The sequence below is a fragment of the Pyxicephalus adspersus genome, chromosome 3 (genome assembly GCF_032062135.1).
Source record: "Pyxicephalus adspersus chromosome 3, UCB_Pads_2.0, whole genome shotgun sequence".
Taxonomy (NCBI): Eukaryota; Metazoa; Chordata; class Amphibia; order Anura; family Pyxicephalidae; genus Pyxicephalus; species Pyxicephalus adspersus.
Window position 1 is genome coordinate 14848944 of NC_092860.1, and position 15169 is coordinate 14864112.

The 15169-nt window shown below is 39.4% G+C and overlaps 1 protein-coding gene across 4 annotated transcripts in view; it reads left to right on the forward strand.

Annotated features, from left to right (window-relative positions):
• RALY (RALY heterogeneous nuclear ribonucleoprotein) overlaps positions 1-15169 on the forward strand; it is a 107321-nt gene that overhangs the window by 51651 nt on the left and 40501 nt on the right. For all 4 annotated transcript variants that reach the window (XM_072403690.1, XM_072403689.1, XM_072403687.1 and 1 more), the window contains exon 2: positions 1957-2034. The gene's annotated coding sequence lies outside the window, so the exon portion shown is untranslated. The remainder of the gene's footprint in view (positions 1-1956; positions 2035-15169) is intronic.

Below are 15169 nucleotides of genomic sequence, written 5' to 3' on the forward strand. Positions count from 1 at the left end.
ATATTTGTTCATTACAGATGCAGGTGTGGTTCCTTGATTAGCCCTTCTGCCTAGCGGTCCATTTTCCATAAGGACATCCCACCAACATCATTTTATTCTTTGTTTTACTTACCTTTGTGAGATGTATGGTGGCTGGTTACACAGGACATAGGGTCGAACTTCCATTGGGACACCTCGAAAGCATTTTTGTATTGCTTATTTTACTTCTTAACAGATGTCTTCTGGCTGGTCAAATAGGAGACTGAATACTCTTCCATTTTTGCTAGGTGGTCCTGGATGAAGTAGGAAAAAAGGTTGACATAGCATCGGAACTGTTTCTGAATCAATACACTACTAGCCGCATCACTCAACATGGAAGCCTGTAAATACAGGGCGTCATAGCTCCACCCCTGACCCCTGAACTTGGACCCGATTTAATAAGGCTCCCAAGGCATGAGAAAATATACTATCATGGGAGAACCCATCATACAGCAAACCTGTAATAGATTTCTTAAAAATCCGTTCTTAGTTGGCAAATGTTTTCAGTCTTGGACCAGATCCATTTTAGGTTTGCTGGATGACCCAAATTCTCCCATGAAAGTCTGTCTTCTCCAGTCTAGAAATCAGGCCAACTGAGTGCAGGGTTGGCGAGGTGGAGCCATGACACTCTATTTACAGGCCTCCAGGTGAAGTGACACTGGGGGTTTTTCAACCCAGAAGACTAAGGATATCTTGTAGCAAAAAGAGGTAGCGTGGGGAACACATCCACATTGAAGTGGTAGCCTATTAAAAATTAAAGAAGATTGGGGCAAAAGGAAGGTGCTGCTGGGAAGGGAGTATTTAAAGTGAACCTGTTGCTTTGTCCCGCACAACCACATTAGATTTCAGACTTTTTTTGAGTGGACTGATCCTTTAGGGTAAACAGTAAAAAAAACTTTATATTAGAAAATTGTTCCTCTTTAAAGAGGCAGGCCATCAACAATATTACATTTCTGTCAGAAAGCTGTCATTATAATTTACATATTTCTATGCAAAGCTTCAAATGTCAGTACAAAGCGAGACATCTTGTATTACATTTATATTTGCTGTGAAATTGAATGTCACGTTATTCTTTATTTAATCTTTCCATTACTACAAACGACACTCTTAGGAAGCGTCTACCAAATACACAAATATCATATTTGCCCAGGCAATGTATCAAACAATGCTGCCCGCAATGTCTTGTATGATTGTGACGGATGGGTCATGAGTGAATAATGAAATGAATGAGGAGTGATTCAGCCCCACATTTAGCCATGTGACCCGCTTTGCTTTAATTTGCCACTAAATCAAATCACATGGTTTTGTTTTTTGGTAAATCTTTATTTTTGAATGATTTTATAAGCAAATTTGGGTGGAAGGGGGGGACAGGCAGTAAAGCCGTAAAAAAAAATTGTAGCCGAACACAGATCATTTTTAAATCTTTATTGGACAAATAAAAGTTTCTTTTCAAACTGAAATTTTAATTATAAAACAGACATTTCTTCAAACATAGTCTCATGGGAATCTTTCAAGTCTTATATGTTTCAATGACAGTAATGGATTCCCACCACATTCGCTCCATGTGTGAGGCAATGTCAGATTCCATGTTTTATAAATAGAGGTGGGCTCATTCAAAAAACCTCTAAGCAGTGGGAAAAGGGCAGCAACCCAGTTCGGCCAATAAAAATCTATTCCAACTATAAGAATGTCCCAGATTTATCCAACATTTACCCAAAATGTACACTTTTCAGTGGACTAATTTGGGAAAGGTGAAAAGTCTGATTGGTTTATTTGTATCTCAACATTGCACAGCTTGATTCAATGAATTACCAGTTTTGCTCCTCTTTTATTGGCCTCATGTTAAGAGTTCTCAGTGTACTGGATCAGAGATATTTATCATTCCAAGAGTACCCCAGACATTTATTGTTAACTAGGTCCTTCTCCCTTTGTTTGTAGGTGGCTCCGAAATCTCCCGCAGTGTCTTCTGATCAAATAAAGATCTTGGTGTAACTGTTTGCAGACAATCAGCTCCAGGTAAGACAGAATTCCACCAATGCTTCTCAATAGCTCAATTTCTGCTTACCAGACATAGCTCACTGTTCTGAGAAAATGTGGAGAATCTGATTGCATGTCATATACACAAGATACAATTGTGCTTTATTCATACACTTTAAAAATATTTGTGATTTCAGCTCTGTTAAAGTGGATGCCCCAATCGAACCCCAAACCTCTTAGTCTTAACATGGTTTAAATTGGTTCTACCTGGTTTCTGTAAAAATGATTTTTATTACTCAATGGGACATTTATTACCAAGCTTGAAAAACACTTGCAAATGCAACTTCTGGGAGGTCAGTGCTTATTGATGTAAGTACACCCTCAGAACTACATCTCAGAATAACCCAGTTGTTTGTATGGACAAATTTTTGGGAAACAAAAAACAGCATTGTTTGATTGGGAAATAAATCAATGTATGTATGAGGAAGGGGGCAAAGACAGGGAAGCTCCGTAGTCCAGTCAGCAGATATGGAAAAGAATGGCAAGGTGAACATGAGATGGGAACCAGATATTAATGTGTACAGCGGGCAGTGGCTGGTGGTTGGGTGGTTGGCTCTTGTAAGGCTACTCATACTGCAAAATGACCCTGTCAGTAGCCTATGCATAAAACTCAAACATGAAATAGAGAAGAGAACGGCAAACCCATGTATGAGTGTATAAAGAGGTCACACATAAAGCCTATGGGCCAGATTTAATAAAGCTCCCCAAGACTGGAGAAGAAAGACTGTCATGGGAGAGCCCAAGTAATCCAACAAGCCTGGAACTGATCTTCTCCAAAACCACAAAATTTTGCCAAAAATTAGCAAGGTATTTTGAAGACATTCATTTCAGGTTTGCTGTATCACCCAGGTTCTCTGCCTATTCCAGTCTTGTCGAGCTTTAATAAATTGGTCCCAGTGTGTTTCTCCAAGTTTTAAAAATGCCAAATGGGTGCAGAAGCAAACTAAAAATTGGTTTGGTACTCTCTCCTTTCTTCTAAGATCCATTGTGAGAAATAATCTCAGGACTAGATAGAAGGAAATAATATAGAATAATTATAAATATAGTCCATCTTCAATTTATCTAATAACCTCGTTCCTTAAATGGAACAGAGATACGTATTTATATTGTTGGTAGAAGCGTTATTAATGAAAAATATTGATTCTGCTACAGAAAGAGAAAAAGTTTAATCAAGCATATCCGCTTGACCAACCCAGTGGGAACTTGGGAAAAATTGCCAGGTCGTACCCAAAAGTATACTTCTGTCTAAAGAAGCCTGCTTGGAGAATAAATGAAGCTACCTAGCGTCATCCATCATCACTGAAAATAAAGGGAAGAGGGATGGTGCCTGCGTCTGCAGCGGGGGGATGGAGAATGTGTGAGGACAGTAATACTTAGAAAGAAAAATTACAAGCAGAGGAGGTGCGCATATTTGTGGCCATAGTGCCTACAGATTGATCATGTTCAGATATAGAATACACTGAAGCAAAATTGGAATCATCTGGTCAAATCTTCTGGAATGGACCACTAATAGATCCTTTTGATGCATCTCAGTAGAATTACAAAGCCTAACTGCCCCCACAAATGTTCCTTAGTTTGCCTTTTTTACTACTTAACAATATCAATTGCTTCCATAAAACATATGCGCTTCTTCATCTCATTAGTTCTTAGATATGGCAGCCGTATTGGTTTTCTTTGGTCAGGCCTGAAAGTGGCAACTTTAAAAGCTGAAATTTTGCTGGTTGAGGTTTGAATCTCCCTTAATTGTATCCTTTACCGGTGAAAAAAATAAACAGAATACAAAGCTTTTAGTAGACCTGTAGTGTTTATTCACATCATTTAGTCTTCTTTGGGTTTCTGCCAGTCATCTCTGCATTACCTAAGGGTGCACCGAACAGTACAGAAGGCCAAGCTGGAACAGAGCAGAGTTTCCCTTTCTTCTTCCAGAAAGGGTTTGGTCCTCAATAATACAAAGACAGCTGGCTTAATGAATTCACTTCTTCCAATACTACAAAGCCCACTTTTTTTTTTAGGTACATAAGGTCATCATGGGCTCTCCATGCAGAAATGTTCTTGTACAGAACAGTTTTAATGAAAATGAAGCTCTTGGTAAAATATGCTGCATTCGTATCATGAGTCACGTTCTTGCCAACACTTTTCTGTGGTCTTTAGAAGATTTTCATTTGCTGACACCACACTGAACGTGCTGTCATTATATTCTGTGATCTCCACAATACAGTAAAGGTCACAAGGTTGACTGGAAAGATTCACATACCTGCTGAGATGGTGGCTTACATTTATTGGAAGACTCTAGAGGTATTCAGAGAAGATCCAGATCCTTATGTATATTCATCATGAAAAAAATATGTGGAGTGCTAGAAGAAGCTTTTACTATGAAATGCTAGTTCCCTGGATGTGTCAGGGTTGTATAAGTACAGGCATTCAGCAAATAAAAGAGAAAAGTCATAATTCTTTTTTATATGTAAATGTTCCGGACAATAAGTAGCTTAAATCAAAGTTTAATCTGTTCATATTTTGTCTTCTCTTTGGTTTAATGACATACCCTTCTTTAGACACAGTGACCTCACTGGGTTTCTGTATTTCTCAATGGAATAATGTTGAATGGGAGGGCTGGGAAGGTGCCATACATTTGCTTTCTGAAAATATCACAGCTCCCTGTATCAACAATTCTCCTTGGAGTCCTGATGCAAGTATTGGGTTGGGTCATAGTAGGAGTTACACACATCAAAATGCATTGATGGTTGGATGCAAATTTTGATAAGTGGGAGTTCTTAGTTAGACTATCTACATGCAGAGTGCCCTAGGTAACATAGGATGCTGAGTCTCCATCATTCAATCAACTGAAAACCAGTAAATGATAGAGGTGGGCCAGGGACAGTCCAGCTGGGGAAAGGGCTAGATGGTGTTGGAGATCCTTCAAACAAAAAATGGGGTGGGCGTTATCTGGCTTGCCAGCTTCCAATGCACACTGGGAGAAGTTCTCATTGTGCAGTGATATCAAACTAAGCAGTTACCATGCAGTTGAAAAGCCAGGACAATTATGCAAGACTATAGGGAAGGCTGGAGGATTTTTTAATGCTAAATGGTGCAATAAGATGTTATTAGGACATACTAGTCACACACTATAATAAAGGTGAACAGCACTATAACAACAATACCAAAATAATGGAATAAAACTTTTATAGAAATAGAAAAATGCATGTATTTGTATCCAAGTACAGTGAATGGTTGATATATATACACATACACACACTTCATTTTCATATCCTGACCATAAAGAAAGAAAACAGCTCTACATTCCCTAATAAACAGCTGAAAGCGGAATGTGAATACTTGAATACACTTATGTGGCGTACTGATTGCAGTGCGTTGGCCGCAGGGTGACTATGCAGATAGAAGCCTGTTATTCTTTTCATGTATAAACATTCTGACTGCCACAAACAAAGCTGCTCTACATACATGTCCAGACCTTTTTTCTGGAGTCTGTTTTTCGAACAAGGTTTATTCAGAAAATGCCTGGCATAAAAATCACAATTCATTTAATGATGCCGCTGTACGGTGGGCATATGACAAACACAACATATGGTAACTCAACCATTGCATAAAGTGAGCAAGAATATTCTGCATGGTATTTAGCACCACAATAGAGTCTAAGCCCTGGATGCCAATGCCTGTATATAAACCAGCCAGAACTTCATGGAGCTCTCCTTGGTGCTGAAATACTATAACTGCATCTGTAAGGTTAAGCTTGGACATGCTGGGGGATTCCAAGTGGCTATTTCAACCCCCATTATGAAGGCATGGTCCATCATTGTCACCATCAGGAAAGCCTTTATTAACTCTGGTTGTGGGGGAGCTCCAGGGAACACTGGAAACGAAGGCGTATTCTAATATAATAGCTAAAAGGACATCACTTACAAACGAGAATCCTTAGCCAAAATTTTCATTTGCTATGCATTGCATTTATAGCAAACAGGGAAATGAAATTGACCTCAGCTGATCTTCCATCAAAATACTTAGATGATTCACTACTTGAAAATGCGGATCATTTAAAAGCAATCAATGCCAGAGAATGTTACATATTTGTGATTATATTGTCCATACGGTGAATATTAACAGAATTCCAGGTTCTGAGTAATAAGAGGCAAAACAAAAAAAAAATCAGTGCAGTTTTGTTATTTTGGGAATACATAAAAGTCAATAGGGACAGCAAAAATACATTTTAGGATAATTATCTGGACTTTAAAGAGGCCTAAGGGTTAGAGAAGCTGCTTTAAACTGTGCTGCACCTTTATTTGTGCCAAAATATAACACCCCTCCCCATTTTTAATTTCCTTTAAAAACAGGAAGAAAATGACAGTACAAAAAAGTCAAATAAAAAATGTAATACAAAAATTGACAAATAATGATCCAATACAAAGGATATCAATTATTATACCTTAGCTATTAATTGTAACTAATATTTGCTGCTCTCTGCACTACACATCACACGCAGTATCCCAACACATTCAATGAATCCCCAACCGTCACAAGAGAAAATTCCTCAAAGTAGTATTTGTTAACCTTCTCCACACATCCACTGAGAAGCCTATGGGCGTTACTCCTCTCCTCCATTTAGGGATTTCTATTTTCAGTTTATCGTTCTTATGAAGTGTGAAATGGGAAGGACCATACTTACTCATTGTATGTACATGTAACTTGTTATCCTTTATACCTTGCTTACAATACAATTTTGAATTGCTGCAAAGAAACCCCAGCTTTTCCTTATCTATGCTTTAGTTTACTTGTCTTTGGGGGCGGCGAAACCTGACATACTAGGAGGATGCATTAGTAATATTTTTATCTTTCATTTTGTATTAGTTGTAACAGTATATTCACATCATCTGAGTCTATAAGCACAGATCCCAGAATATATAAATGTATTTTACTTCTTCAAATTTGTCGCCAAATAAACAAGTCCATAATGGAAATGTAGACATTGTTCTAGACCTGTAAATGCTGAATTTAGCAAAACACATTATATACACAAAGAAAAAACCACCCCACCCCCCAAAAATGAAATAAAGCAAAAAAAGAACCTTATCTGACAATCATCTCAATGAGCAGAATCTCTCCTTACAAATCTAATATGGGGTTAACAGGGGCATAGGAGACTAAAATAGCAAATGTTTGGGGGAAGGGTTTTTCATGAATGCAATGAATCTTCCAAAAGGTTATTAGCAAAAAAAAGTTGTTGCACAATCAAATAGTCTATTTTTTTCATTATCATATACCTCTAAATTGGGTGAATTAAAAAAAATCATCAATTGTCCTTTTATTTCTTCCATTCCTATAGCAGCAATTCTTTGTGCTCTATCGGTCCTTTGCTATATATGGAATATATTGGGAGTCACTGCCCCGCCCTGATTGCTCCCCATTTCCCCAGACTGCAGCCCCTATGATTTTTATGTGCCATATTGCAGAATAAATCCTTGCAGTAAGTAAAGGGTTACGGGCCTGGAAGGTGGGAGTGCATTTGGTTATGTTGCTTTGTACATGTCCTTGGCAGTCGCACACAGGGTTCGGTCACAGCGGGGAATATCCCTGTCACAGGACTCTATCAGGCGTCCTGCGCACTTCATTTACATAATGAGGCCGATTTGCATAGGCAACTTGCGTGGTGATTGTTTATTTGTTTGGATTGCAGCCAGCACCGCTCTCCAGATCTATACCATCTCGCCAGTTGGCAGCATCTCTAATATTGGTTCATTGCTACCACGCAGACTGATGGGTTAAAATCCACCGGTTTTATTTCCAGAGAAGCTCATAGTCAGGACTGTTCTCAGCGGCAGTCCCCCCATACCGCCCATTTCTAAATGTTAATGATACAGGCATTATGGGCCTCGGGGCTCCTCCGTGTGATGGTCACACTGCTCAGCTGACTAATCATTTACGGTTATTTCTGTTTTTGACTGCCAGTGCCGTCTACATATTCTTTAATGGGCAAGAACAATCGCGGTAATGTCTACCTAACTACAGAAAAAAATTGTGCTATACATTTATTCACACGCAGTTGCACTTCCTGCTGTCAGAGCTTTGCCATACGGCTATAAAAAAAAATGGACTCCAGGATAAATATATATTTATAGCCTTCTGCTGTCAGTGGAACTTTTGCTTTCTCTGTAGGGAAGTAGTGGTCTTAACACAGAGGTCCAATATGCTTTCTTCTGAGTCAGACCTTTAGCTCAGTATTTTGCATGCTCTGTGGGCCCCAGTGCAACCCCCACCAACTCCATTACATATTGGCAGCTGTGGGGGCCCCTGCCTGGCTAAGGAGGGTCCAGGGCTCTCTTGCAGTGGCACAATGTGCATCTCTCTATGTCCACCCTAGGCTCCATGCAGACTTCTCTAGTTTCTCCATACGAAACTATACTAACTATAATGAACACCTCTGCAATGACTTGGAATGCCAAATGCAAGCCAGGTCTTTTCATACATCAATTTATGGACTGAATGAACAGAAATTCCTAAGACAACAACTAGCAACTCAATGATCCTAGCACTTAAAAAAAACTTTAACCTCAGTAAACTTAGCGATCGTATCTCCAACATGACTCCAGCCAACGTTTTCTTTAATCTGCGCTTGTGTGTTGAGGTTCCATTAGTTCCCAGGGTAACTAGGTTTGGCTAATCTTAATGCCACCTCTTGTAATGTCATCAGGATGCTGCAGTCTTCTGACGCGTGGAAGGTTCCTGCTCCAGGTTCAGGATGTGTTCCCATGACCTTGGTCCCCCAGTTCCATTTTGTAGACAGGAATAAAGACTTGTGGTTGGGTGCATCACATGACCACATATGCAGGGCTTTTGGCTGGGTTTTTGTAACTAGTGAATATTTAGAACAGCAACCAGGGTTCCTCCAGGCATTGTTAGGGGTTCCCTGAGCAATTTGTGCAGTGTCAGTAACCACCAACACAAATCATTTTTTTGGCAATCTATAAAGGTGACAATCTTCCCTGGACCACCAGGCCAACGTACTGTAAGCTGTGGATATTATTGTAAGGGGCTCCCTAAGACCTGAGCGTTATAAGTGTTCCCCCCATGTTAAAAGGATGGAGAAAGGCTGATTCAGAACTAAGTGGGATTTATAAAGAATAATGAGGAGACGTCCAGACATTAGTGTTCTTCCTCTTTCCCACCTTCTTCCCCAGAGCCTCATTGATTATCACTGATTACTGGCAAGTTGGCTTCCTTTTGTTTATATTTAGATCTCTTTGTATGACCCCAGAGTCCTTCTGAATTTTTTTTTATATATTACAACACAATAATGCACTGCTCCCAGTTTATACTGCACTGAGCAGTACATAAAAAATTATACGAGGCCTATTTAAAATTTTATGTAATAGCTTCCTGATGACAATTACATTTCTGTTGCGTCTTCGAGATAAAGCGTACGAGATAAAATGTTCAATACAGAAGCCAATGATTTTGGCTTTGAGAACCACTTACTGTTACAACGCTTTCAAAAGGAGAAACATAAAACCCATGCAGCTTTTCCGAAAACACAGCACACAGTACCGCTGCCCGGCCATAAACTAGGGAAAGCACATTGTAACGTGATGAGCAATCTCCAACCATTAAATTCGATAGGCCACGAAGGGTTAGTTTTATAATATAAGCCTATCAACCAAAAGCAGCGACCACCAAATATGTTATTGCTGCAAATACCAGCGCCATGCCCACCCGCTATTTTACTTGCCACCGGTCCTGTTGCCTAGACAGATTGCAAGTCAAAAGAAAAGCGCTCTCGAAAACACGGCAGCCAGGGAGCTGTTGCCAGAGCATAATTACCTTCACCAAAGGCTGCTTTTGTTTTAATTAAAGGTACAAACGAGCTTCCAACAGATGGGAGATGTTTGGTGTTATGGGGAGAAACGGCGGATTGTGTTAACTCTTTCTCGGGGGCTGGGAGGAAGCAATCAGTTCTGGGAGTCTGGAGTGAGGTTAGGATGCTACAATGAAAACCTGAATCTGTAAAGCCCAATTAAATATCATAAGCTTTAGTTTTATTTTAAAAAATTTAAAAAAAATAAGAGCAACCAAATTATGCAAACGGGCTTTGAATGTGAAGAGAACACCCATCTCATGGATCAAAAGTGCTTGCAAACTGCACTGCAGGTTATTTTCCTCTAATCTCTTGGGTTCTACTGGTTGGAGGATCAATCAGATGTGACCCCATGGTAAAAAGGACAATAGAGGCCGCAGTAAATGTTTCAGCATCCTTGCATTACAGTGGAAATCATGTGTTTGTATGAGGAGCAGGGCATGTAGTCACAGGAAGTAGTTGAGGAAGCGTAGGACATCAATCTGGTAACCGGAAACTAAAAAGCATTAAACGTCCTAGCTGTATGGCAGGCTTCTTGTACAGCAGAGCTTATAGTTGGAAAGGTTATAACAGCAGAAGGAGCCAAAATTGTTCATTCCAATAACAAAGATTCTAATAGGAGAAGGCAGCAGAATGGAAGAGAAATGAGCTAATATTGCTTCTTCTTTTACTGACCATTCCATCTGTAGGCATTACCCAACTGCTGAAAAGAAAAAGAAGGTCTAACGCCTTGCCAAAAAGTTTTGCTGCATGGTAGAGGTCTGCACAACTCAGGACTGGATTGACAGAAATATAAATGAATTAGCTCAGTGAATAGATGAGTTTTATGCTATTGGGTTGTAATGGATCCTCATCATACTTTGTGCCATCTGCGTAAAGAAGGTTTACCAGCCCTGTGGCAGTAACAACGTAGCCGGGACAGTTAAAAGACAGGTACAGACAAAACACCCTGATCAGTTTTCATTCAGGTAATCTGATGGCACCTTTGTTATGAAGGCTGTATAGCTCGATGCAGGAGAGAATTATTAAATCAGAAAAATATCCCCAATTTTTGGTCCGTAAGAATGCAAAACTAACAATGCAATGAGCAGGGAATCAGATGATCATTGATGTCTGCTTTTCTTTAAGTATATATAATCTCTAAATTACATTTTTGAAAACCATTGTGCATCATACACAGGTGCCATCTATTTAAGGTTCTTTGTAGCCACTTCTCATCCAGATGCATGCAGTGCAGAGGAAGACTGAATGCCATTGCTTGGGACTGGTTTCCTGACAGTTACAACAGTGGACTATGCATGCATGATTTTAAAACAGCCACATTAAGCCACTTGACAACACAGAAACACAATTAGGAGACAATTGGGAGAGTGTTGTCACCTTATAAAGAATAATGCCTGAACAAGAACTGTTATAGCCACATCCTTGGGTGGTAAATCTCAACTCCAAGTTATCTCAAACAGCTTTGTCCAAATGTCAGATGTTTAAGACACATAGAACAACATTAGCCTTGATGTATATTTACTGCTTTTTTGCCTGCTTTGAACCCTTGTGATCTTTTGTGGTTCTCGTCTATTCAAAACGTCAATATACAAGAACAAAACCTGAACCAGCAGCACATGTACACAGTGCACCACAATGCATAATGTGTGTGCTTCAGTCTGCTGCAGTGCGGGTATATTGGAACCTCCTGTACTTCTATGTTGAAGTGCCATTTTAGGTAAAATAGAGGTTTTAAAATTAATTGTATAAAAACAAAGCATGACAAAATGCTCAGCAGGTTGGAAAGTGAAGCTTGTTATTAGTCGCTCAATGGGAATGATCCCCAATGATGGCAAATTTGCAAAAAACAACATATAAACCCACAATGCTATGCATGTCAATAATTGCAGAGCTAGACTGACTGCAGATGTGATCATTTAAGGATCTCATACCTACTGGCCAACATAGGTGGATTTGTGCATAATACTTTGTTGACCAACAACATCTGTACATTATATATTTGTAGCCCTCACCCCCAAAGGGGCAGCCAGTTTATGCCCAGGTGCCTCCTAATTGTGTGGCAATTGAAACTCTTGTGCTCCATTTTTCGTTTATTGTAGTTTAAAAGCAAAGTTAGGGTAGCACAGTGTCAAGATAGCAGCTGTTCATATCCAGAAGCATTGCATACAGGCAGCATTTACAGCTAACCTTTAGCATCCTTGCTGAACTCATAGGGAAGTGTGAAAGAAGGAACAAGAAGAGTGGGCACCCTCTGTAAACGACAGTTCCGAATTCAGCACCAACGGGATCATGTCATACGTATCTCTCCTCGAGTCCCATTCTTTAGCTTTTTCCCAGCGAAGCCAAGTTCTTAGCCACTAGGAATCTAGCTTTAGTGGTCCAGTCTTCATGCCCCCCCCCCCCATTACCCCAACCTTGTCATGCCCCAGTGGCAGGACCATTCTGCCCTGGCTGCTTTGGTTTTTTCAGTAATCCATGGTTAGAGCCTCCTTATCTCTCCACATATTTATCTTGTGTCAGAGGCCCACCTAAAAAGGCCCAAACACTTTCATAGGCTCAAGGATGCAACAAGACCACAATTGGTTACTGCCCTACTAAGGCCTGGGTTCTTCCACAGTGACAGAAAATAGCCGACCATTACTCTCTGGCGCAAACCAATTCTAGAACTGTCCTGAATGCACCCCTTAACATTTATAGAGACCTTTCTATACTAAAGGGGTGCTATATATAGAGAAGGAGAGAGGGATTGAGATTGACTTAGGCATCAGTATTTTTTGGTGGAGACTATCAAGGCCACAGTCTTCAAGGTGGTATAAAAGTTCTTGGTTAACTAAGTAGGCTAGGCATTTTACATGAATGACAACAGAAAAAGCACTGTGCATATGATGTATGTTAACATTCAATAAAATATGTATTTCACCACATGTTACTGCAATGCTTAGGTCAGGTGGAACAAATAGTGGCAATGGTGTGCAGTAAATCAGGACAAACCCAAAAAGACAAATATTCAAAAAAGTGGGTCAAATTTAGATCTATAGGGCCCCACACTAAAACACAAAACAATGGCACCATCCAAGTCTGACTTGTTAGACATAGATCTCCTTTCTCCCCTTCATGATTTAATCGAGCGGCCATAAAAATACAGCGATCTGCCTGCCCAGCTCAGCAAACCGGAGAGAGCGACCCATTAAATCATTTGGAGACAGCCGCATACTTTATCATCTAGTACGAGGACCAGATGCTATTAGAATTGAGCAAAAGGGAGGAGGCATTAACTCTTAGGCAGGAAGAAAAGGAAGAAGGGAAAGAAAAGTAGCAGTAACTTGCAAAGTTACAAAACATTAATACTTTACCATTGGGCATTTAATGTACTATCCAGGTATATTGTGCCCACATCTTTCTTAATGCTGCAGATAAGATCAGAATGACAACCTTTGTCACCTTTGCATTAATTGCAACTGGTGACAATACCCAGTTCAAATACTCATCATCCATCATGTTGTTGAGTAGAATACCAAATTATATTTAAAGGGATGGGAGTTATTCTACTGATAGCTAGTTGGGGAACCTAACAGACAATCTGAGGGTACAAATAGGTATATGGACTTTTGTACATCAAAGACTTAGAATTGGAACCTTGGAGAATTGGAAAAGGCTTGATAATAGCTCATAGGTCAAGATCTCATGGATAGGTTCCAGATACCCATCATCTGCTTAGTTAAAATCCACCAACTATTTAGCCAATTTAGTTTTAGCATTAGTCCATGCGTATGGTTCGTTAGTACAAAATAATTCTGATTGGTCCACATACCTAATTCGCCTTACTTTTAATAAGTTGGATGGGGTGTTGTAGAAAAAAGGACATTTTTGACTCCCAACCCTAAAGTCTATGTGGGGATACTTGTGACTACTTCTAATCTATATCATAACATATCATAGCATCAGAGTGAGAGACAAAATGAGCATTCTAACTAAAAGCAAAAAAAAAACTAAAAAGTTATTTTAAGGCACTTTTAACCCAAAAATCATATGGTAGTAAAGGACTATTAAGAAAACAAATTGTGTGATTTCAGTTGGGCTTAATAGAAGAGGAGAAATGTATGTATTCTACCTACTGATTTTACTAGCGCATCATCCAGGAACTGTATCCGGCCTTCCTCTATAATTACCAACCCGTCATCTCTTTACCCCTCCACTTCCCCGGCCATTCTCCTAAGCACACTATATGTATCATTCTGCCTCTTAAGAGTTCTTTATTAGCTAATACCGCACTATATCTGCTATCTTGACCTCATCTATGGTAAGGGGAGAAGAAGCACAGTATCTGCGAGTCTGACCTCAACTATGATCTGGGCATAAGAACATGAGCAGATGAAGAATTCAATTTACCAGAATAATTTAACTCCATTCTTACCAGCCAGTAAAGTTCCACAATCCCTATATTTTATATATATATATATATATATATATATATATATATATATATATCATACCAGTTAACTATAACATAGGAAACTAAAATAAATCTTTTATCAGGACAAACAAATCTAGTAAAATATATTATTAGATTGAGTCTATCTGGCAAAGTTATTTCTTTGTAAGGTGAGTGCAATAAGTACCTGAATTAGGTACAAGCTCCATGAATGTGACTATAGAGTACTAAATAGAAGCATTGAGACTTTAGACAGGAAAATCCTTCAGAAACAGTTGAATAGAAGCTCTAAAGGGCATATTATTTCTGGATCAATAGCTTAACATGGCATGGTAAACAGCTCAGCAGGGAATTACTACTTTCTTTTTCATTGTTTGGAAAACTGAGTGGTGTGACCCCTAAATTACAATGTTTTGCAGAGAATATAGATCATCCCTTTCTACCAAGGCTTTTCACATATTAATAATCAAGGCCAGCATGCCCTTCTTGAAGAATAGGTAGTTAGATACCACTATTTTCACCACATATCCAAACAAAATGTTTCATTCATCACTGAAGGTTTAGTTGTCACCACCATAAGAAGGTACTGGACAGGCATAAAGCAGAGCTTTCACATTTTTTCAGCTGTCCTCCACATTTTTGGTGTCCTGAGTCTGGAATGCTAAAGTGAAAAATTTGATGTTTTTTAAAACCATTGATCTTTGGCCCATGCTGATCATTGGCCTTCTTTATGCTGCCTCCTGGGTTCCTAGTCGCCAGTAACCATACCCAGGGTAGCGATAGGTCAATAGAAAAATAAAAGAAGCATAGGGTGAACC